Here is a 23,560-nt window from a genome sequence, read left to right on the forward strand (position 1 = left end):
GCCTGCAATTCGTGAAGAGTGCTCGTTGTGCAAACAAGTGCCATATTGGTGTCTGCCCCGCTCACCCCAGGGCGCTCTGAACACTGTGCACCTCTTCAGCTCCCTCAGGACACACATCTGCAAAAGCTGCCTCCCTGGCACTCAGCCTCATCCTGCCCATGCTTGAAGGTAGTGATGCTGCGGGCCATCATGGTGTGGCACACCTGGTCTCATGGCCTCTGAATGAGTGCAGCAGCATGCGAGTGATGGTGAAATTGTGCCCTGGTAATGAACAGCATTTTTTGGTGATTTTTCCCTCAGTTTTTGAAGGCTTGTATTACGTACGCCTGATCTGAGTCATGGGCTAGTCTTCTTGTTGGATGGCTAATGAGACTGGTAATCTCATTAAATTGTGCAGTGAGAGTACATGTAAGCCTTCTTTGCTTTGTCATACCCACAGCTTGGAGTACTCTCAGTGGAAAATAATGGATCAGAACAGAAACAGAAGAGTCATGACAAAATCCACCTTTTTTTTAATCATAACACAAATTGAGACAACATCAAAGAATAACAAAGCTGTTATTGTACATAGAGATCATCTGCTGGTAAGCAAAGAAAAACAGTAGCTAAAAGGAAAAATACATCTCAATAGTTAGCAGTGTTGTTAGCGGTAAATTCATTGAGGTCCCTGGGAGCTGTAGACATGAAACATGTAGGGTCCACTTCAGGCTCCAAAAGGAAGGCAGAGGAAGGGGATGAAAGGCAGGATGTGAACCAGAGTTGCAGACTGCACAAGTATTTTCTCTATGTTATTGTATGTAAACTTCTAGGCTTCAGCTTCGTGACTATTGGTTGAACCAAGACCAATGGCTCAAGCCAACATACAGTCAAGACCTCAGACCATTGTTCTGAGCTGGAAATTAATTTTAAACTTTTAACAGTGTTTTAGAACATACTACATAGATTGTTGATTATACGCCAGTTTTTCATATAATGCTACTCATAATTCCAAATGCTACGGATCTAAAGTGATCGTGACAAATGGAACAGATTTTATTTGTCTGCCATAATACAAAATTTACTCTTTGTTAGCAGTCAAGTAACTTTATTGTGTTTGTGCTGATAGTAACTGTAAGTGTGCATTGATGTAAATACAGAATTTTAGGCTAAATTAATGTAATGCTCCCTATCAGTGGTAGAACATAGGTTAGATGTGACACCATGTGAATTGCAACTATTAACAAAGCCAAGTCTGGTTGTCTTAAAAAGCATATAGCTTATTTAATATTCTCTATGTAGTGAGTGTGGGTTTTTTTGTTTGTTTTTTGTCGTTTGTTTTGTTTGTTTGTTTGTTTTCATGAGAAAATGCTTGGAAACATTATTCAAATAATTGCTTGTGGGATGGCCAAGTAAGTAACAAGATGGGTTGGAAGATGCTAATCCTGACTGTTCCCTGCACCAGTGATTGTGCCCTGTTGGATTTTTTATTTTCACAGGGCTCAAGGGGAAGTAGAAAAGATACAATTTTGAAGTATTGGGTATTACATGTAAAATCAAAGGTAAGGGTACTCAGTTTAAGTATCAGATTTTATATTCAAAAATGTTAAGTAAATCCAGGTGATGTCAGCTGACTTATGGGAGTTCAGCTCTTTCAAAAAAAAAAAAAAAAAAAAAAAGTCCAATATTCAACATCCTGAAATAAGTGAATATTTGGGGGAAGGGGAGTAATTAATATTTCATTTTTGTGTCATCTGCATGAATTCAATCTGGTATAGAGCATGGAGATTAATTATGAATGTTTAGGAAATGCTTACTGTAAGAAAGGTTTTATTCTCACCTTTTATTCTTAGCCATCTCTGATGATAAAATAAAACTGACATGCTTTCTTATCTCTTTTCTTAACAAGACGCAATCCCTAATTTGGCACAGCTTCACCTCCTCTTACTGCAGATACTCATCTCCCAGATAATCCTCCCTTGCTTTTTGGTTTTTATGTCTGCTAAGATGTGAAGAATACCTGTAACATTTGTTTGTCATAAGACATGTCTCACTTGCCCCTGGTGGATTTGCCCTTTCTACACAGGTTTCAAGTCCCCTGGCTGCTGGCCTCACCCTGATTTCTGGGCGTTGGGATCTGGTAATCATCATTTCTACCATCAAGAGCTGGGAAGCGCAGCCCAGCGTGAGTTCCTGCTGCTGCTGCTCCTGCAGCCGTCCGTGTCACTCCTGGCAGCCATCTTATGCTGGGCAGAAAGCCCACCAGGGCTAGCACAGCAAATCGGCTGGTAAGTGAGCAGACAGAAAGATTATGCTAGGAAAACATCAAGGATAAATATTTAAGTTGTACAAAGCAAATAGCTCATAATATGCTAAACAGTTCTGCTTTCCTTATGGAGTTTATTTTATATATATATATATATATATAAATACACATATATGTGTGTATATGTATATATATATATACACACAAAAGTATCTCCTTAAATTTTTATTTGCTGAAGAATACAAGCGCAACATACAAAGTAGCTGGTGAATAGCCCTGGTTTAATTTCTCTTTTTGTGGAAGCTTTGAGGAATGCTGACTGTTTTCGTCAGTCTCATGAATACTAACTTTTATAGTTTTTTAGCATTTGGAGTATTATATATTATATAAGCAAAACTCAGAAATAAATGCTATAGAAAAGAAAAATATATGGCAGTGTAAGTGTTTCAGTTTGCATAAACAGAAGAAAAGATCAAACATTATAGAAAAATAAGGTGTTATTTTGATGGAAAACTGTCTTTTTCCTACAACATTCCCCTTTGAAGCATCTTTTTAACATTCAAGACATTTTACAGCACTAAGGCTATGAAACGTCTTTTGAACATGTATAGAACATGTCTGTGAAGGTGCAGAACTCCTGTGATGTACACCCAGCTCCAGCTCCTTGTCTTTAGCGCTAGCCAGATCCCTATACACTCATTCAGAACATTAAAGTAGCAATTACTAAGCATGTCCCGTTTTTGTATAGTGTTGTAAACCTTTTCTGAAACATGTTACATGAGCATTCATTTCTATGGAGGAATTTCATTGAATTTAGCATGGGTCCAGGTAAGAGTAAGGAATCTCTTGTGCAGGTCTGTAGTAGATACAATGTGGCAGATGGAATTATCTACATTTGTATGTTTTCACATGCTGTTGCCATTTTTTTCCATACATAGAGTTCAAGATTTTAGGAACATAGTAGGTTACTACAGAGCTCAGAGACATGTAGCCACAGAGTTCTGCTTTATTTCATGACTGTTCCTTTTTGCCAACTATTTCCAAAGAGTTTGATAAAGACAATGGTTTCTGTGACTTTGTTAAATTATGTGATAGAACCATATTCTAGTACCTATAATGTTCTGTGTATTAATGAAGGTAAACAAAGGTGGACAACTACATAACTGATGAAATTACTGCTCAATACAAGCAGTCAGTTGCTCCTAAATTCTATTTTGTTGTGAACGTCTTCTGAGGATCCAGAAATGTTACCTTCAATATCTGTGCATTATAATCTGTGCTGTACTAGATCATCAGGACTATTTTCAAAGCCACTGAGATCATGTGAAGGCATACTGTTGTTTTCAATGGTGTATGAATTGCTCCCCAAGCCCACTGAGTATTTTTTCTTTTAAAAAGTCTTCTGAGGATTTCAAAGAGATCATTCCAGAGCAAAACTGTGAACAGGGTTTGTAGAAACCAAAAGAGTGCACCTGTACACCGTAGTACTAAGTAACCTCACTACTGAACAAACATCATGACCAGAGCTGATCACCCATTTGGATATTCTCAAAAAGGTAGAGAAAGCTAAGTTTGGTCTCGTATTCACAGTGTCGTTATACTAATGCCTAGTTACAGATATTAAGAACTTAGTGTATGGAGGCTAATGTTCTTTTGTAGCCAGTTGAGAAAGACAAATGCTTGTACAGAGAACTACAGAGAGCAGGGCCTAACTGAAACAAATTTTAGAAAAACAACTGAATGTAGAGGGAGGCTGTAGAGACTTGATGCTTTGAATATTTCCTGTTGTACCTGTCTGAAGTTCCAGCAGAATGTATCTTAATTTATTAAGGACAATGGCTCTATGTCCCAGTGAAGGCTGGTGACAAGTTGTGTCCCTCAGGAGTCTGTTCTGGGATGGGTACTGTTGAATATTCTGTGATTCTGTGAATATCTGTATCAATGACATAGACAGTGGGATTGAGTCACCTCAGCAAGTTTGCAGGTGACACCAAACCGAGGGGTGTAGTTGATACAAGAGAAGGAAGGGATGCCATCCAAAGGGACCTGGACAAGCTTGAGAAGTGGGCCCACATGAACCTAATGAGGTTCAGCAAAGCCAAGTGCAAGGTGCTGTACCTGGGTCTGGGCAATCCCAGACGTGAGGACAGACTGGGAGAAGAACTCATTGAGAGCAGCCCTGTGGAGAAGGACTTGGGGGTTCTGGTGGACCAAAAGCTTGTTATGAGCCAGCAGTGTGCGCTTGCAGCCCAGAAGGCCAACTGCACCCTGGGCTGCAGCAACAGAAGGGCGGCCAGCAGCAGGTAGAGGGAAGGGATTGTCCCCCTCTGCTCTGCCTTGTGAGGCCCCACTTGGAGTGCCACAGCCAGCTCTGGGGCCCCAGCAACAGAAGTTGGATGAGGCCCTGGGCAACCTCATCTGCTGGGTGGCATCCCTGCCCATGGCAGCAGGGTTGGAACTGGATGGTCCCTTAAGGATCATTATGGATCCATGAGGACCATATCTTTAAGGTCCCTTCCAACCCAAACCATTATTATGATTAATGATTATTAAATGATTATTAAATTACAGTAAAGTTTCAAAATCAGTGAAAGAGACATCTTAGTTTGCCATCTTAGAAGCAACTTTATTTCAGTAGTGAGTTAAATTACCATATACATCATATTTCCAAGGAGTCACAGATTCACAGAATCTGTGTTTGTAAAATACTTTTCACTTCTTGAAGGATGCAAGCTATATGAAAGTATTATGTATGTTATATTTACTTAAAGATACATTTGGAAATACTGTGTGTGAAGTTTGTCATATGTGGATCTCAGGAAACTGTATCCTTCCCTCCACCTGTTGGTTTCTGTCTGAAATCTTCAGAAAAGTTACCTGCAATGGCACTGCTCTGTCACATCCGTAGCTCACATGATGATGTGACAGCTTAATTTCCTGCACAGAGTCTATTGGATTCAGTCAGAAAGATTCCCTCGGTCTCAGCATCTACCACAGCAGAACCTCAGCCATCTACCCTACAACCACTCTTAACAGCAAAAGTTTGTGACATTTATAATAGTGAACAAATAGTCTGCAGGAACAGAGTGGTGTCTGCATGACTTTGGAAGCCAGAAGATATTTGTTCTATGGAAGCAAGCCAGAAAGCACTGATCTGGCCTGCATCCAGACCCTTAACCTTGCTGGGGAATGTCCCTACCTTGTGGCTTTGAGCTGTGCGTTTCCCCAGTGCAGTCACCGTGCACTTCCTCAAGCCCACGCCTGGGGCATTTACCTACCCCCTGGGATCCTAGTGAAGTTTTGCATTTGTAAATCATTCTGAGTTTTGGGGTGAAAGGTGCTCTGAAACTGCAGAATGCTTGTTCTGTGTTGTCCCAGCGTCTGTTAATTATTAAGGCTTTTAATTATATAACAACCCAACTCTAAAACTGTCATCTTTCCTATTACATCATAGAAATAGCAGAGTTGGCTCTGTGCCTTTTTAAAAGTGACTGCTGAGGTATTTATTAACATCTGTTCCAAGAAATTTTTCACTGAGCAGTGAGAGTTAGAATATGGAAATGTCATATTTTTCCTAGTATTAAACAGTTGTTAAACTAGAAACATAACTCTTGCCAGATAGTTATTTTGTATTCGTATCTTCTTCATAGAAAGAAAGTGAACATGCACTTTTCTTTCATTAGGTATTTTAAAGTTCATCCTTGTTTGGTGATCCAGTCAATTAAAATAAGTTTATGAGCAGCTTGTAAGAGCAGGAGAATAATTAATTTTAAACGTTGGATAAAGCACATTCTTTTCCATTTTTGTTTGCTAGTGAATACTTTAAACTACTAATACCCATAATAACTGATCTTACAGAAAATAGAACTACACAAGGTTTATATTGCTTTACAAATAATTATCTCAGTGTCTATGAAGTAACAAATTATTCCTTTTTTGTGGAAGAGTATACATTAAGGCAACATTATGTCAGAACTTCAGGTATGGAGAAGAATCTTAAACATTGTTATCAAAAGCTTAGCTGCATTCAGTAGAAGATAAGTGAATCTTTTTGAAATGTTTCTTAAAAGCTCACATTTTTTTCAAAAGGATGAACATTTTTCAGTCTCCCATTACACCCATGAGTGAAAGATAAGCAGTATAAATCATTAAAACATAACAGGTTTTCCAAAATTTTGCCATTGTTTGGGTCTGTATTTTCACATCTGTCTCTTGGGGTCACTGGAATCAGCTGCAAGGATCTTCATCTGAAATTTCTGGTGGTTGGAAGTGTTTGGGTCTGTGGGGTAGGCTGAGCTTTTCAATGCTGTAAACACATCATTTTTAATGCCAGAAATTCGTTCTTTGAACTGTTTTCACTGGGCCATCCAGCATAAAGAGCAGTTACACTGAAGTATTACATTGTTTTTCTTCTTTCACTCTAAAACAAATGCTTATCCAAAAGTCTCACTTTGAAGTAAATCACACAGTACACAGCTTTCCTCCAATTATGTGCTGGTTTATATTTATATAAGCATAGGGTTTGTTTTAAACTATAGCCCTTTCTGTGAGGTGACTGCATAGTACACAGGTACACACCCAGTGTTTCTAAAATTTACCAACTTCTGCACAGAATTTTAGAAAAGGCTCCAATACAAATTCCAGGCTCCTAGGAAAAATACTGAGATCTCTGGCTGCACACATAAAGAAGATGCTTGTTTTTAAACAAAAAACAGGCACGGGAGTTTTTTGTTTTTGTTTTAATTTTCAAGTGATTATTCGGAGAGTAATTGACCTTACCCAAAAGCTGGCACTCAGAAAATGTAGGTATTTCAAATTCTTAAGTGTATAGAGAAAACTGTCATGCTTTCTGCTGCAGAGGTTTCCAAATGGCTTTCATCAATTGAGGTTAGAGAGAGCTTTGTTACTAGTTATTACCAGTTTATGCTAAAGAGATGCTGAAATCTCTCCTGCTACACTTTTTTATATAACATACAAAGAATAATTTAATGAATAATTAAATAATAATTGGGCCTGCAAGGGCATCGATAAGTTGCAAAATCTGGGGTTGTACAGTATTCACTCTCATGCAGTGGTCTCAGAGAAGTCAAGGTTACACCGTTCCTGTTTTGTGCCACAAATATGCAACATGTACAGCTTGGAGCAATCAGTAACCTCTTTCTACATGTGGTCGCAGTCCACTACAGTGAAGTGATCTTTGAAGTTGACAGTATAATGTTGCCTGTTATAGATTAACACATTGCTATCTAATTTGGTTAGGCATTTGCATTCTCTTGTTCCTTGAAGGTGCAGTAGCTAATACCTCTGCCTGTCTCTGCAGTGCTCTTAACATTTGAGTCAATCTAAAGAAAATACCTTTTCTTTTTTTCACTGTGCTTTGTCTCTTGCCTGTCTCTTTCAAATTGGGGGTGCCCCTGGGCCTGTGGTATGATTGGGATAGTAACAACTGAAAGAGAAAGCTGGTGCTGTGCGTGGTTGTCTTTGAGAAAATGTACAGAGAAGCTACTCTCTGCTTTTTCAGTTGCTGTCACTCACCTTATAATTATTTTAATATGCATAGAAATGAAGATGATACATGCATTTTCTCTTGCTGCTCTCTTTTTTAGGTTCCCATATTGATTATGCTAAGAGCAGTGAAAGATCACTTCAGTTGCCCTGAAATGTGAACTGCCTCCTTTGGGGTGAGATCTGCTTCATAGTGAAGCATGGCTTTAGTTTCTGTGTGTATCATTTATTGCTTTCTTTAGCTTACTGTTAACAAAGACTAAGTTAGCTTGTGAAGTTAGGTTATTTGCTTTGAAAGTCTGCTTATTAAAGCGGTATTTATATTACAATATGGAGTGGTATTACAGTTCTTTTCACTTCTATGGATTTTCCCTCAATGGGATGTGTTGTGATACATCAAACCAGATGGCAGGCAATAACAAGCTGGTCAAACTCTAGCATAGGTGTGAGATTAAAGTAGATTATACTATAGTGGCAATTTTGCTAGTCATATTAACAAAAGTCTATGTAGTACAGTAGTGTATGCTTAGTTTGGCCATTGATTCAGAGCTGGTTTACTGTCCTTTGAGGAGTAGCACGTTGCTTAAGTAACATTTTCTCACAGTCTGGACAAATTCTTGATTCAGTCTTACGGATTTACCCATGCAGAACTTGGAAAGTCAGTCAGAGAAACTCAGCTGTTCCCCATTAGGGTAATAGAGGAATATCTAGAAGGCAGTGTTAAACAATCCCTCTAAATCAGCATCCACTCTCTAAGTCATTACAGTGCCTTTCTTAAAGTGACAAAACTGGTTTGATAAGATGCAGTCATGTCAGAGCTGGAAGTACAAAAGTGCATTTATTAAAAATGAATGCTGTATCCTCTTTCCCCTTGTGTATCTTGTCACTGACATGACTTCACAAGTTGCAAATCTATTAAATGTTTCAAATGTGAAACTAGAGCTCATTAAGCAAAATGTCAGCTGGTATGTAGCAAACTGTTTCAGACTGTACACTGTTAATATTTATCTCCGGAGTTTTCTGTCTTCTAGGTTGTCACCAAGTCATCCAGCTGTCTGGGAATATAGTTTGTCTTTCATCTGATCAGAGTCTGACTGTCCTTTGGGGTGAGGTAGTAGGTTGTATAGTTTTAGGGTTATGCCCTGCCTGTCAGATAACTATACAATCTACTGTCTTTCCTGAAGTGGCTGTGATATCATCGCTGGATATGTCTTCAAAAGGCAAAGTAAATATATTTCAATTGTAACATTCTCTGGCTCTGGCTACATGTTGAATTTGGTTCTCATAGCAGGGTTATGAAAGAACACAAATGTCCTTATATTGTTTAAATTCCTGGATCTGTCATTTAGATTCAAAATTAATTTCCTTTTTGTCATCTTCTCAGAAGAGGTGTGTCACAGGGCACAGAGATACAACCCAGTCTACTGTGGATTTGCTCATGCTCAGCTTTCTCCAACTGCCAGCATGCTCTTTAGAGTGGCTGTTTGTAAAAAGCTGACCCATTTCTTCATTACTTTGTGGCATTTGTGTTTATACTCAATGGAAAATGCCAATTTTGATTGAGAAGTTATTTAAACCCACTTTGCACAAGCTGTTTGACAAACTAAGTGATGACTTGGATAATAAGACAAAGAGGATGTCTTCCAGTTGCTCGTGTTCTGCCCTGGAACCGGTAAATGCTAAGTAAAAAGACCCTACATCTCTTAACTAACTTTAGCAAAATCCTAAGTAAAGGGATTTAAAAAAATCAGTTTTTGAACACTGATTTAACATACTTTTGTATTACATAATGCTAACTTGGGAGGGCATGTGCTTTCCACTGCAGTTCTGTCTGTGGAGTCACCCGACCAATTCTGATGAACTTCCAGGAAGAACACTGAGGAAGGGTTGACAGGACATAATTATGGTCTTTTTAAGACTAAGATACATGTGGGATAGAAGGTGTTCAGGAAATATTACTTGCAAATGATGAAATGCTAGTATTCTTCAAAAGATCTACTTGATGCTCTAACAGGATGAGGTAGTAGGTTGTGTGGTTTCAGGGTAGTGATTTTGCCCCAATCAGGAGATAACTATACAACCTACTGCCTTCCCTGATAAGCAGCATAACATCAGTGTCTTAATTCACAGAAAATCAAGGGCTAAAGTAGACTTCTGTGACCAGCACAGTAAGTCTACATACAATTGTTGTTGCCCTGTCCCTAATAGCTCTAACTTTCATGTCTTGCTTTGTTTTTAATAACTGCTTGTGAAATAATGATCTTTTTTAAACTATTGAGAAAAAATGAATTAAAGAAATTTTGCTTATTACAAAGTTTGTCTGTTCTTGATCTGTTTCATTTCTGATTCATTTCAGTGGAATGAAGTTATCGTGGGAAATGATTCCAAAAATGCTGTGAACGTGCATTCAAGATGTTCGTGTTTCCTTGACATCTTAGTTTGAGTGCAACAAATTTTCCTAGCAGAGCACTGTTTTTGTTCAACCCTCCCTGCCTCCCAGGAAACTTCCAATGTTTCACAAATAGCAGATTAACTCACACAACACTCTTCAACAGATCAGCTTTGTATTACAAATAAAAAGCTATAACAATTAAAATCAAGGACCAGATTTAAAAAAAGAAAAACAGACATTGATTTTTTACCCTCAGTTGCTCATAGGCAGTCTCATTTCATGACACTGAAATGGTCCCAAAAGAGAATTCATTGACTATCTAAAAGGAACAAATTGCACCTGGAAAACTGTGGACAGGAAATATTAGATCCAATAAAGATGCTTTGAGAATACAAACTATAGTCTTACACCCCCTCCCCCCACCAAAAATAAAAAAAATCTGTGGATGAAGGGGAATATAGCAACAAGGTGCTGGTTTTAGTTCTAGGCACTGAAATCATTCTTCCACGTGCAAAATATACCAGGAAATATGAATCATGTAAAACTTAAGGTTACCTTAAGATCAGGGGTATCAAGCTGGTTATGTAGAGCCATTTGTGTATATTTTGATTACACAGCATCTGATTAATGTAAAGCGGAATGAAAATTTTAGTTAGTTGTAATCCTCTATTCCTATCTCAAATGCTATACAAAAGAAAGCCTTGCTCACATAAAAACCATTACCCTCTTACATATATGTAGGCAAGCTCAGACATCTATGGTAAGAAAAAACAAAGAACCCTGATGTTACATTCAGCAGCAAAACTGGGTATTTTATTGCTTCTCTCATCCAAAAATATCACACATATCTGGACTCGAAAGGTTTTTGAGGTCACTCAACACTTCAAAACAGGGTCATTTGTTAATACCTTTAATAAATGGCTAGGAATGTTACTTGACTCTTGTTCATAGGAATAAAGGCAGTTGGTAGATGAGGAAAAATTACTGTGTCTGAAAAACATAGAATAGGCAATACTGTGGCTGCTTTTAATCTTCTCTTTTCTTCTTGCTGTTTAAAGAGGATCTCTTAATTTAAAACTGCTGTAGGGATACTTACCATGCTGGCCATGTTCAAGGGCTCCGGGACATGTGTTGCAGATCCTGAACTCTTCTACTGAAAATGCAGACTCATAGCTGCAGCATAAAGATCCTAGATGAGTGAGAGTAGTGATTGCACTGTGTGTAGCTTAAAACATCCTGCTTCTCTCCAAGATGCAAAACTGCCTGGAAATTTGTAGCTTAGTTTTACATTCAGTAAATACTGAATACATAGCAAATGTTCTGTACTGGAGGAAGAGGTGAAAAGAGGGAAAGTACTCTCCACATTCTACAACAGCCTTTTAGATCTTGCCTCTGAAGTCATTTTAAAGTCTTCCGTCTCTGTCTGGGTCAGCATTTCGTTCTTGGTAATGAGCTGTGAGTTTTCAGATTCTAGTCATCCTGGCAATCCCATTAAAACAAAGAGCCAAAAAAATCCATAGCGTTCTCTTCACTGGGACCTACAGTAAATGCAAAAACATGTACCTATATTTAGCAGCGTGCAAGCCTGCGGTTAATAAGGTTTGTCCTTAGCAGTAGGTGTCATTACAGCTAATGGGAACAGCAATAGAAACTTGAAAGAACAACTCTATAGTGCCAAATATTTTCCAGAGTTGTATACAGAAAATTTTGTACCAAAACATTAGTAGCCTGGGCTAGAATTGTTATGGAAAGTGGTTTTTTTTTGTTTTTGTTTTTGGTTTTTTTTGTTTGTTTGTTTGTTTGTTTGTTTGTTTTTTTGTTTTTTTAATTCAAGTCAGCATTTTGGGGGGAGGGGAGTGTTTTGGTTGGTTAGTTGGTTGGTTTGGTTTGTTGTTTTTTTTTTGAGGTCATGCACTGTTTTGTGCAGACTCACTAGGTGTGAGGAAAGCACATGATCATGAGCTACGTAGCATGCAATTTTATAATCTGTATCTGCTTAAACATTGTTTTTTAGTCCAACAACAGCATTAAGTGAAGAGAGGCTGAGTATTTCTTGCTGGGACAAAGCCTTTGCATTTGGTTATAACAGACTAAGCGAAAAGCAGTGGGCACAGAATTTTCTGTGAGGCCAGGATTTCAGTTGTTTGTTCCCCTTCTCTGCCCAGGAGAAAGTACACATATATACAACATAAACATCAACCAGCTCCCTGCCATCAAGGCCACCATTTACAAATTTTAGATTTCTGCAGCAAGTATGTGTGGAACATTACACTTCTTCTTCCACAAGGCTGGTAAGTTTTTGAGTTTTGTTTTAACATGTGCAAACTTCCTTATTCTCCAAAAACAGATGTCCAGCATGAAAATTTTGACTCCATTTGCTAAAAGACTAAAACAAATGGAAATGTTTTTAGACAAGCTGGGTAACTTTAGCAAAAGTCTGTGCTACCAGCCACACTTGCAAAAATTTGTACTACTACTGTGCATAGGTACCATGAAGTGCCCGCTGCAGGGCTGTTCCTCTGGAGCCACTCTGGAGAGGACAAAAGCCTTGAACACAGAAATAGTTACTGGGAGCTCGACTGAAAGAGCAAATTACAAGGGGGATTTATACTGGGAGAGGATCCAAAAATGCGCTAAGACCATAGCTGGTATGCCAGTCAGCATTGATACAGATTCAATGTATGACACAACATACTGCAAAACAAGAGTTGCACTTGTGGTTACAGGGGAGAGATGGTGAAAAAATGCGCACCTTCCCTTGTGCTCGAAGAGCTTCCCCAAACTGCCTGTTCCCAAGACTGTTCTTCAAACAGGAGACAAACATTAAATGAGAACAAAATAAAACTTTTAACTGAAGTCATCTGTGATAAAACAGTATGCACCATTCAGAGAAGGTGAGGTCTGAACATATTGCTAATTACCATGAATGTGATCATGCACAGCGGTTACCTTAGAGATTGTCACAGCTGAAACCTGTTTGGGCTTGGAGGTTTTCTGTAACTAACGCTATGCAGTTCTCAGAATATGAATGCATATTAGTTATGGGAATAATGGTTATCAAGATAACTAAAGAAATAATTTCTGTCATGCAATACAAGAGCAAATCAAAGGTGGGAAGGGATGGGAGGATGCAGAATTAGATTAAAACTGAAAAAGTAGTTGGCAAAAGCAGGGTGGGGCTATACAAGCTGGAATTTGACCAGTGTCTGCAGTTAAATCACATACTTTTTGGACAAAAAAAAATACCACCAAATGATCATCCAAGTAGGGGTATTCTACCTCTTACACTGACCTCATGTTTTCTGCCAGGCAGGCAGATCAGAAGCAGACATCCAGCTGAAAGCTGGCCACATACTTTTGCCTGTCAGGAGGCAGGGCAGCAGCTCCAATGGCCACATCTAGCAGCTCCCCACACGTCTTGCATCACTGCACACAGAGCGGAGAGACATCAGTGCACTGCAGGGGTGACACAAGGTGTGTTTGTGTCTTCACATCTCTCTCTACATGAGGCATGTTTGCTCTCCTGGGCTGTTCCCTTCTAGCTCTACACATTGGTCTTTGTTAGTACAGGAATTAATACACTTAATGGAAATGAAGTTCCATCTAGGCGCATACAAAGGCCAGTCAAAAACAGGATGAAACAAATTGTGCCCCACTCACCTATTGTGTTTGGAAGTTTTTGAAGTGAAAATACTGGAAACCAACTTTACAAAAGCATACAAGGAAAAACATCCAAACTATTTGCTCTTGTGATTTGGTACATTCATGAGGATGTTAGCTTTGAGGCGACAACCTACTTCTGTGCAACATGATAAATCCTGCTGATGCCATTGATTTTACACAGGTGCAGCTGGGGCTGGAGTAGACAACACTGAAAAAGGCCATTTAACCACGTGCACAAGCTCCAAGAGCATGCGTGCTTACAACTGCCAGCCAGTCCTTTGGTACCACTGCACTGCCATCAAGGCAGGCATGCCTCTTCTTGGCAGAGAGGGGTGTCTGCCAGCAACACCCAGGATGTGCTTGCATGGCCTCCGAGCGCTGCCCACAGACCCTGATTGCACCCAAATGCCACTGTCTTCTATAGTGCTGGAACCCACAGTGGCCAGGCTTGGTCTGTAGCACAGCCCAGCTCCTCCAGCCCAGGCTCATGGGTACAGCTGTCTGCAGTAAGGCTGGAGTGCTTGGTTGTGCCTGCCTGCCTTGTTCTCACCATGCTGTGCTGGTGTTTCACAGGGGGTGATGCCAAGGAAGGAGAGCTGCTGGGCTAGATACCTCCCACACCGTGTGCTTTGCAGAGAGATGTGGGCTGTGGGCAGCTGAGCTGCAGAAGTCTTTGTGGCTGCAGTGCAGATGCAGCAAGTGGAATCAGCAAGTGGGATGCATCAATGCAGCAAGTGGGAAACAATAAAAATAAAAAATTAGGCCTGTCCTAAGAGCAGCATACAAAATTGGAAGGACGGGAGGATTAATAACGTATTTTAAAGCTGCCCTGGCATGGCTCTGATAAGTGTGTCTCTAGTTAATCCATGAAGGTAACTTCCATTAGAACACTGCAGTGCATAGCAGATTTGAAGATGTCTGCAAGGGTATGGTACTCAGTGACTTGGATGTCCAGATCTTACCAAAAAAATCTGTGCCAGCAGTGCTGAAAGAGCAGGACAACAGCATCAAAAAAATAGGCCAAAAGTACATTGATTTTCAAATAGATCTGTGCTCTTAAGTCACTTTGGCACTTTTGATTGTTTTACAATTTACAGTAATGATTAACAGTCATGCTCAGCTTTTGATCGTAATAAGGCTTTTGTCTGGTTGTGGAATACTGTTCATGCCCAGTCTCCAACACAAATCAAAACCATATGAGTAAGCAGGTTAAGAGACAACCAAGTTGTAACCAAGTTGCCTGATGTGGCTTAGTTTTGTATTCCAGCCAGGGCCTGAGGTTCTTACTAGAGGTTTTCCCTGTCCAGCTTGCATATTCAAATGTAAACAATAATATTTCCATCCTTGAGGAGCTCATGTGAGATTTTATAACACAAACAAAGGCATTAGTGTGTTAAAAAGGTCTCTCAATCAACTGAAAGTGTGCAGCAGTTTATATATTAGTACATGTTTTTAATTAACACTTGGAAGAGAGAAATACTTGATGCACTTAAGAGTGACACAAATAAAAGTGCCTTTCGTACATTCTCAACGTAAACATCTAAACTGAAAATAAAATTATTCCTGCTCTCACAGAAGGCAACTGGCATTTAGCTTTTGTGAAAAATGGCAGCTTAGTCTTTTTTTTTTCACACTGCCAGACAGGTTTTTCAACCGACTTGCTTTTAGTGATGAAAACATCTCACTTCCTGTGCAACTGTGAAGAGAAAACCCCTGTTTGCTGCACCCCAGGGCATGGGGGGTTCCAACCTCATCTCAGCCTTCACAGTCCTTCCTGAGCAGATGACTCTCGTGTGGCTGCATTCACACGCTCCTCTCTGCATTTCACCCGAGTTTGGTACTGTGTCTTTTACATCTGCTAAAAAGCTACCCTGTGAACTTGCTAAATGGTGTTCCAGAAGCAACTATTTGAAAATCAGGTGGGGAATCCCAGAGGTCCCATTTTTGTTTAGGTTTGGCTTACTGTCACATCACAGTTAGGCATATGATATCAGGTAGAATGTAAAAAAAAAAAATAATTTTCCCCTCAAGTTTGAACATGTCTTGCAGTTATATTTTCTTTTTCTTTTCTTTCCATTTACCACGGGTAAAATTTAATGGTTGATGGTCCAGAATTTAGAGATTAAACTCTTATTCGCTCTCCTTATCAAAATTCAGAAATGTTTTGAATTTTGAATTGACAAATTAGTTTCCACTTCATTCCCCTGTGCAGTTCAGTATTTTTTCCAAAGTTTATGTTTTAAGACCGTTTTAAGACATTCATTTCTGTCACATTGTACCAAGTGACAGAAAAGGTAATAAAAAGAAATGATCGTTCCCAAATTTTATTAAAATATGAGAAAAAAAAAAGAGAATAATCTTCTTTAGAAAGTTCCCACACATAAAAGACTTTCCATATTAGAGCAAAGAGAAGGAGATTGTATGATCCACAATATGGTACTGTGTCTTTTATTCAAGCTATTTCCAAGTTTCTAATGGGGGAGCTGCATCTACATTACTTTGGGTAAGTAAGTGAACCCAAAATAAGAACAGTTGTTGCTAACATTAAGCTAAAATAGCTGCAGAAAGAAAATACCCTCAACTGATCATCGTGTGCTCCTGTGTACAGCTACTTGAACTGTGCAGAACATCTGCAGTGGGGAGAAAAGAAGTGGTTTGACTCTATGTGAGTCAAAGCACACGATGACTTAGTTTGTGCAGGTACTGCCAAGGGGAGGTAAGCACGTCACAGTACTTGAAGAGAGCAGGGGCTGGAGTTTGCTTCAGCTTGCTGTTGCCCACTGAGTACAGCACTCGTGTTAAGCAGCGGCAAGTCTCATTCAGCAGTTTTCCAACAAAGTCAGTAACAGAATGAAGTGTAATTTTTCAACAGTATTTAATACACTTTTATCTCCGTTGTCCAAGCCTGAAGAACCCTAGAAATCTTTTTTGGTCAGTTGTTTTGTTCGTTTCTGGTTCTGATTAACCAGTGCTGTCTATCACTAAAGAAAGAAAACAGAAAAAAAAAAAAAAAAAGGAAAGAAAAAAAAAAAAAAAGCAGAATGTGTTGGTTGTTTACTACTTGCAATTTCTAATTTAATTCACTTTGTGAGGTCTCTCCTCTGCTGTTTAGCTGCCCTGATGAGTTTGGGAGGGATCAACTGAGGGAGAGGATGAGAAGACCAGCATGGCATTGCGCTGTTACTGATGTGGGAGAAGATTATGGGGAGTTGTGTTGAGGTTACAATTTTTTTTTTATTTTTTTTTTTTTTGTAGGGAAGGAAGAAGAAGAAGGAGGAAGATGCCACCCAGAAGTTTGCATTATCAACTTTTACAGAAGTCTGCTCATGAGGCTGCCTACAGCCCAGTCCCTAAATATACCCAAAAGTGCGCAGGCCCAGAAGCAGAAAGCTAAACTAGACTGGTTTAGCGTTTAGCAGAAAGCTAAACCAGACTAAACACCGTCTGGCTGCTGGTGGCAATGCCTAGGCCGTGGCCACCCTGGTCTTGTCTGGCCTTGGGTGGGTCTTGTCAAAGCTTCACCATGTTGAGTGTATGTAAACATAGAATCACAGAATCATAGAACATCCCAAGCTGGAAGGGACCCTTAAGGATCAGCGCCTGACTCCACACAGGTCTACTCAAAAATTCAGACCATATGACTAAGTGCACAGTCCAAATGCTTCTTGAACTCATACAGGCTTGGTGCCGTGACTACTTCCCCGGGGAGCCTGCTCCAGTGCGTGACAGCTCTCAGTGAAGAATCTCCTGATGTTCAGCCTGAACCTCCCCTGCTGCAGCTTGACACCATTCCCACAGGTTCCATCAGTGGTCGCTAAAGAGAATAGGTTGGTGCCTGCCCCTCTACTCCCTGTTGTGAGGAAAAGAATTAATGATCAAGTCATATCTTATATGACTAACTATTGCCTATATGTTACACATGCCTATTCAATTAGGTTTTTTTTTTTTTTTTTTTTTTTTTTTAGAATAAAATCCTATAAAGAAATTAAAAACATTGAATGAATACTTTAAGTTAGAAAATGTGAATATTTTTCTAAAATTTTTTCTTCCTTTTAAGAATAACCCTATATGATAATTATTCTTTCAAATAATAAAAGTATTTAATTTTAGGTAATTGATTTCATGTAGCTGAGACTGGAGGAAAATTAAACAAACAAGGTACATCTGTGACTTCAACTGAAGCTTACATGAGTTCCAGTCAGCAAACTGGACATGGCAAAGCTCATCCCAAAAGAGAGAAAGGGAGAAAGAGAGAAAACATAAATGATTGAAAATCACAACCATGACGACAAATAACTTTGAAAGGATATTACTTCATGGAAAACACCACTTTTAAGAGAAATACTAGGAAACTAAAAGTGGTAAGAAATGCCGTATAATCCCTTTTAGGCCTTTTTACCTGGCCTCTTTTCTCTTGCCTCATGTATGTCATGGGTAATCCCTACAACTCTTCCAGGCATCTGCCTGTCCATGTCCCTCCCACATACCTGTTCTTTCACTACTCTACCTCCACCATCACACTTGTAATTCACCCCTTTCCCTAAACTCCATTTAACTGTGATTTCATTTATTCTTTTTCCCCTAAGATGCTCCTTGCTTTGCAGCAGGAAGGCCACTGCAGGTGGGCTCTCTCCAGCAGCCGGGGGCCACCACAGGTGGGCAGAGAGAATGGGGAGGATGGCAACTGCTCTTACCTCAGCCTCCAGCCCACTTCTCTAGACAAAGCTTTGCTTTGCTGATTTATGACTGCTCCTGAGCACCTTGGATGGAGTTATAGCCCCATGTATTACACAGTGCCTTCTCTGTTATTCTTGCTACAAGCCACAGATTTACGGTGGCTTTTAAGCCAGGCAATGCATGAAGAAATATGATCTTAACAAAACATAGAAGGGACCAAGGGAGTTCAAAATGTGGGCGCTGAACGCTCTGTGGTGATCCAGGATTTCCCTTTATTTACTGCTCACACCTTTTCAATCTCAAGTGGATTTCAGCTGTCTTGGACAGCCCTAGCCAACAGATGGGGAGGAATCTGCAGTCTGGTGAGCTGAGAGGCTTTGCCATCAGCAGATGACTTTTATTGTGATTTAGCACACATAGGAAATTCCAAAATATCATTGGTGAATTAAATCAATTTACACACAGAGTGCCAGAAAGATGCATAGCATCAACAAAAGCAGGAATCTCACAGTACGAGTGCCATCTTGTACTGCGTCATCTACCTGTGTTTTTCTAGGTTAACCATGTCCTACAAAGCTCTGCTTTTGATACTGAAGGAAAAAAAAAATAAAAATAAAAAAGTGATAGACTTTTACAGAGAAGTGAAGCAAAAGCTATGCCTGATTTCCTCAGTATGATGGTGTGACAAGGAAAATAATGCTGTAAGTAATTTTCTTTTATGGTATTTTTTACATGTATTCATAAATGATATGAAAACAGTAACATAGAAAAAAAGGCAGGCACTCTTCTTAATGTACAGATGGATAATGTGAGTCTGAGCAGCACACACATGAGGACACGTGCGTAAGGGCAGAGCTGCAAGAAGTTACCTGCAGGCTGCTCTGAACCCTCTGTGTCAAGACGCAAAGTGAAACAGCTGGCAAAGGGGGAAGAAAGGTGTAATTACAGCCAACAAATGACTCCTGAGCCAACATCAACTGATGAGGCCCTGGTATCAAAACAGAAGCCAGGAACAGGAGTTTTTTTCCTCCTAGGTGAGTGTCATAATCCCCTCCAGCTACAGCATCATTCTCGTTTTTAATAAGACAGCTTCCTCTTGATCAAAGATTTATTATCTTTATTTCTCTATCCAAGGAATGAAATTTATCTCCCTTCTGCTTAATCTAGGGCTATAGCAAAAATCCTATGGCACTTGGTTTTTGAAAGGGACCCAGCAATCCAAATGGGCACCTGCTCTTCCAAGCTTCCAGAACAACAGTCTCTAATTCTCAGATACATCATGCTGCAAGTTCTTCCTAAAGCAAGGAAAGTCAAAATAGGCCAGGCCTTGGATACTTTTTGGTAATTCTTTTTGGTAATTTTTTTATCCCTTTGTGCAGAGCCTTGAAGCCTGGGCTTTGCCCTTGAAGGTCGTGGGTGAGGTCTTCTCGTGAGATGCATGGTCTCCTCCAGAATGGCATTGAAAGAATGGTGAGTGATGTAACTTTGCAGGAAGGGGAGATGTGTGCCCGCTTGGGATTCTTATGTTCCCCAGCTCTCTGTTTTCCAAATAATTACTTTTCTCATGCTTGTTTCCTCACAGTATATGCTGTGTATCATGATGTCAAGAACAATAGATTTTTCAAATATTAACACTGCAGCAGGCATTGAATATAATGATTCTGTATTGTGAATATACTATATTATGAACGTAACATATACCCAAACCTCTCACAATCTGAACATGCTACCTCCTGTTTTTTCAATATTATCATGACTTACCTCATCTGAAGATCCTATGCATTTTCTAAGTGGAGTTTCACTCAGCCTAGTCTTTGATTATTATTGATATGTAGAAAGCAGGGAACAACAGTGTCCTGCTTTATGCAGTAAGAGACCTAGGGAATGCCAGGTTCAAAATGATCAAAAAGAGATGATTCTTCCCAGCCTGTTGAGGTTAAGCAGTGGAGATCTTTTCTATTAAGTGTACCATGGTGCCCTTGGCAGGCCTACAGCAGCAGCTCAAAGAACAGTATGAGTGAGAGAAGTATGTGGATGACCACAGCAGATGTAGCACTCCTGTCTCAGCTTGGGATAGATCCTTGGAGGGGCAGAGCCTAATTTTGTGAAATGGCTTTTTCACTTTAGTTAAAAGTTGTCAAAGGTGTCTCTCATGGTAGGAGCAGTAGCTCAAATGAGCTTCCTCAAGAAGCAGTATTGAACTTGCTTTTGTTTAGATGGCTTTCCCTTTGACATGCTTGCTTTGCAATAGAGAGTTGGCTTGAAAAGAAGATTCTAAAGATGAACATGGTGAAGATAAATCTTAAAGCTACTGCAACTGTGGGGGCATTCCCACTTTGGACAGGAAGTAGACTTACAGTTCAAAACCATCTCAACTTCATAGCAGATTTTGTGAGGGGTGAAAGTTAGTTACTTTTGCATTAAGCTTCAGTACTTTAAAAAATAAGATGCTCAGTTTATGCAAGAGTCATGAGGCAGTTCCTCTGATTCTGTTCTTTCTGTCAGGAGCCTCTTGTCCTTGCACTTGATTTGTGTGCTCAATTATAGCTGTTCCAGTGGGATACATAACTTAGATTTTATAATAGACTGGAAGTACAAAGCCATAGCTTAAACTATATTGCAGTAGCACTTCTTGCTGGCCTGTTATGCATATTTCAATAAAGAAAGGTCAAAATACTGCACCACCACAGAAAGGGGCTGATGATGTCTTTATATGTAGTATAGGGAAAATATTCTTTGCTTATGTGCCAAAACTTGCTGTAAATTTAGAGACACAAAACCTGAAGTTTTTTTAGTATGGCTAAAATACATTGTGACAACTGCCAGATACAGGTTAATTACCAGTGATTAGGGGAGTGGTGGAAGATGAGGGGGAGTGTGTGAACCTCTTATTCCTGGTATTGCTGATCACTTAAAAGTTTCAAATGAATGCAGCGTTTTGTTTGCTGGGGGGGGGGGGGGGGGGGGTAGATTATAATATAGACCATGCTGCTGCTGAAGTAATGAAATAAATTACTGGTTAGTTCTGAACTTTGAAAATGATCATTTTTCTTTTGGTGGCAGTTCTAGATCAGGCTTCTATATGTGGAAAACAACAACAACAACAAAAACCCATCTCCTAAATATAGCTTTAGTTTTCTACTTCAGAGCTACAAGCAGAAAATACCCATGAATCAATAATGGAGGCCTGTAAACACTCTTCTGGCTCTATAGTGTACTTAATGTCAACCAGGGGCTGTAGTAAACCACAATTTCCCAGCTGCAATAAATGCTGCAAGCTCCAGAGCTGAGCACAAAGTTTAATTAAAAGCAAACAGATATATATAAATCTGCTGACGCAATCTCTCACTCTTGCATCTGAAATATATAGAGGCCTCATCCTGGAGACATTGGATGATTTAGAATTCAATTTCACTTAAGAAGCCTCTCAAATATACTATCCAGCGAGTCTCTGCACATTACATAAAGACATCCTGTTATCTAAGTGCATTGATCTCCCATTGGTTTACATGCCTAGTGTATCAGCTGTTGAGTTATTTGGCTTAAATTAGCCAAATGGCTTAAATTAGACAAACAGAGACTCAGCAACATTTTCCTGTGCTCTAAATAGCCAGACATCCTTGAACTTTCAGGAGGAACTACGTTTGGCAATTAATGGGTATGACAGCACTAGTGCAGTATATTATATTTTAGCTATAAGTAAGCTTAGCAGTTTTGAGGAAATGTCCCACTGATGCTTAGCTCCAAACAAGCTCTGCTTGTATTAGCCATGTTTGACAAGCTATAAATGTTCTATAAATGTTTAATGACATGCAGTTTCTTGTTGATTCGTGTCCTAAGTCCTTCCTAGCTCTGCACACACTTTGGCCTGAGCTTACCCCTTCTCCTCCTCCCCGTGTGCTCTGGTTGTTTGCTGGATGTGGCACTGCAGATCCCATGTCTGCTTTGCAGATTGATGGGGAAATCTGAGTTACATGGGACCTCTGGACCTGTTACAAACTGCTGTTGAAAACAGAGACTTAGATTAGGTTATCCAGGGCACTGTCAAGCAGTCTTGAATATTTTCAGTGAGAAAGGACCCACAGCCTCTCTGGGAAGCATGTTATGATGTTCAGTTGTTCTCAGGCTGAAAAGTTACTATTTTTCTTATATTGAATGAGTTTCCCCTAAAGCAAGTTGTGCCCACTACGTCTTATCCTGCCACTCACCATCCTTTTGAAGAGAGCATCTCCATCTTTTCTACCACTACCTTCTGTGGGTATTGCAAGGCACTGATTAGATCCATCCTGAGCCTTTTCTTCTGAAGACCGAACAAATCCAAATCCTTTAACTTTTCTTTGTATCTTATTTTTCTTAACTTTTTCTTAACCTTTCTTAACTTACTAACTTTTCTTTGTAGTTCTCCAACCCTCTGATCGTCTTGGTGACCCTCAGCTGGACCTTCTCCATTTTTCTAATGTCTCTCTTGAGCTAAGGGCCCAAACTGGACGTTAAATTCCAGGTATAGCCTAAAAAATCCTGGGTAGAACTATAAATACATCTGTCTGACTTTGAGCCAACTTTGATGCTAATTTTTCCGAACACAGAAAAGGTGGAGGATGACAACTGTTATGGGACTTGGGAATAAAATGAGACTTAGTTGGCTTTGCTTTCTCAGCACTTGTTCCTCCTAAATTAAAAGTATCTAAAAGTATATGTGACACTAGAGTTCTGGAATAAAGTGTATTAAAGCAATATTCCAGAGGCAAAACAGCTTCTCACACAATATGAAACACGCAGTTAGTTCTCAAATAACTAGCTCTCAAAGAGTTAGAGTTCATTTATACTGGGGACCAAACCACAAAACCTTTGAACAAAAATTAATCTCTTCCTCTTGTTTTATTTATAGTGGTCTTTGTATATTTATATCCATATGGTGTTTTGGCTGGCATGCAATCTATTGTTGCATTGCTAAATAAAAGTGAACCATGAAGTCTTCAAAGCCAAAACTTTTCTTGCATTCTTGAGGAGATACAGTGATGCATTTGTTGCCAATGTGCACCTGGCTGGATCCGTAAAGACAGATCTCTCATTCATGGATG

General features: G+C 39.6%; 1 long non-coding RNA gene across 1 annotated transcript; it reads left to right on the top strand.

The window, feature by feature from the left end:
- Positions 1-475: 475 nt before the first annotated feature.
- LOC309891633 lies at positions 476-17,561 on the top strand. The gene is made up of 5 exons (XR_014319534.1): positions 476-584; positions 1,476-1,538; positions 2,063-2,264; positions 7,849-7,923; positions 17,058-17,561. It is a non-coding gene; the product is annotated as an uncharacterized lncRNA (long non-coding RNA).
- The last annotated feature ends 5,999 nt before the right edge of the window (positions 17,562-23,560 follow it).

This window comes from Aythya marila (assembly GCF_965140915.1).
Source record: "Aythya marila genome assembly, chromosome: 1".
Classification (NCBI taxonomy): Eukaryota; Metazoa; Chordata; class Aves; order Anseriformes; family Anatidae; genus Aythya; species Aythya marila.